The sequence below is a fragment of the Ipomoea nil genome, unplaced genomic scaffold (assembly GCF_001879475.1).
Source record: "Ipomoea nil cultivar Tokyo-kokei standard unplaced genomic scaffold, Asagao_1.1 scaffold2144, whole genome shotgun sequence".
NCBI lineage: Eukaryota > Viridiplantae > Streptophyta > Magnoliopsida > Solanales > Convolvulaceae > Ipomoea > Ipomoea nil.
The window spans coordinates 7,069,230-7,071,375 of record NW_017618572.1 but is presented as its reverse complement, the minus strand read 5'-3'; the positions used below and the strand labels follow the sequence as shown (position 1 = coordinate 7,071,375).

At 29.8% G+C, this 2,146-nt stretch overlaps 1 non-coding gene across 1 annotated transcript; it reads left to right on the top strand.

Moving 5' to 3' along the window:
* The first annotated feature begins 527 nt into the window (after positions 1-527).
* TRNAE-UUC lies at positions 528-599 on the top strand. The gene has a single exon. It is a non-coding gene; the product is annotated as a tRNA-Glu (tRNA).
* Positions 600-2,146: the final 1,547 nt, after the last annotated feature.

The following is a 2,146-nucleotide window of genomic DNA, read 5'->3' as shown; positions in this document are numbered from 1 at the left end:
AAAAAACAATAGTATAATATGAATCATTCATTTTAAGAAACAATAGGACCGACATTTTTTTGTTCCAGTTAAGGGGCCTAACATTATTGGCTCTTATTAGAATTGTAGATAGAGGTGTTATTAAAGATATATGATTGGCTTCGGCTTGTGGTAACAATTGAATCATGCACAAGAGATATTTGGTGTAGTGTAATGAAATTGGTTTGTTTCTCATGTACATAATCATCATGGCTATGTTTTAACTTTTAAGCAGAGTGTGAAGACGCAATTATGACTATGCGAAGCAATATGTGGATCATAATAACTTATGGTTAAAAAAAGCTAAAAGTTCGTTTATTAAGAATGTGAAATTTTTATGAGATGCGGGGATAGTTCTGTTGGGAGAGCGTCAGACTGAAGATCTGAAGGTCACGTGTTTTATCCACATTCACCGCAACTTAGCTTTGACGGTTTTAAAATATAAACCATACAATTATAAGTTAATATTTTTCAAAAGATGATTTCCAACAGATAATCCATGGAAGTGTTCCGTTGTCGTCCAGCGGTTAGGATATTTGGCTTTCACCCAGGAGACCCGGGTTCGATTCTCGACAACGGAAGATTTCATAACTATCAATTTAGAGAAGATTTGCAGTGCAAAGTATGGTTTAATATTGGCTTTCTCTGTGGGTATGTCCCGTGTATTTGTTTAGATGTCTCGGGTTTGCTTCCCTAGTTATTCTTGCCAATATAATAAACTAAACATTGCTTAAATACATTTTTCTTTTTTCCTTTTTTTTATAAATAAAATCAATCTATCAAAGTAATATCGTTAAAAATATCTCATAGAGATATTATAAATTCACTCATATTGCTATATATTTTTTCAATATATTCTTACAATAAATGTGTGAAATATTAATAATATAGATGACCTATGATGACTTACGTTATCTACAATAGTGGCTTAATGACTATGCAATAGTAATTTAATGAACAAGTAATAATGTTTTGATGGACGAGCATAAATGACTTAATGAACTTGTAGGAGTTACTTTTTTTTTTTTCAAAGGACTTGCAGTAGTGACTTAATCGGCTTGAAATAGTAATTTAACGAACATGCAATAATATCTTGATAAACTTGTAAATTTACATAATGAAATTGTAATTATAGTAATTAAAAGAACCTTCAATTAGGGGTCGGAATTTCGATTTATAGTTAGCGTCCTTTTTTTTTTCTTGGTTTGATTTATATTTTTTAAGTTTCGAAAATCCGAAACCATTCTATTTAACATTGTAGTTTAGTTTGGTTCTTTCAATTAGAGAACATTAACATTCTCTTGTTCTTTCGTCGCAATTAATTAACTAATTAATTTTTATTAATTAAAAATTTAAAATCGAATCAACACGTCAACGATGCATATTTCAAATTCCTCAATCAATAATGAGTCCAAACAACAAGACAACACTACATATTTAAAAATCCAATGTCCAAACATAACACAAAACTTAATTCAAATTACAAGATAGCAATCTAAGTGTCGAATAGAAAAAAAAATTGGGATTTAGCAAGAGAATTGAGAATTTAGTAATTAGTAATTTGGATATATACTCGGGTAATTTTCCAAATATAAAAACATTTAGGTATAATTAGATACATATATGTGATGAAAGGAAATGTCACAGTTTTTTATGCTTACATTAGACATTATAATAATTATAGACAGGGACGGACGAACATGCTAAATACAGGGGGCCTTGGCCCCCCCAAAGAAAATTTCTTTTATTAACACTGGTATTGGCAGAAGATTTAGAGGAACAAGGTAATTGGGGCTTTGGGCCCTTGGCCCCCCTCCCCCCTCCAAAAAAAATTATTAGTAGTATATTATTATTGTTTGTAGCCCCTTCGCCCCTCACCAAAGTATTTTTATTCTCCAAACAAAAACTTTCAGGCTAAGATTTCAAAATCTTATTTGATTCCAATAGTTATGTTGTGGACACAATTTTATATTCATAATTACTGAACTATATGTTCATAATTATAAAGTTATATATTCATAATTTTTGAACTTCATATTCATAATTATTAAACTATATATTCACAATTACGGAACTCTATGTTCATAATTACAGAACTATGTATTCATAAATATAAAGCTATATATTC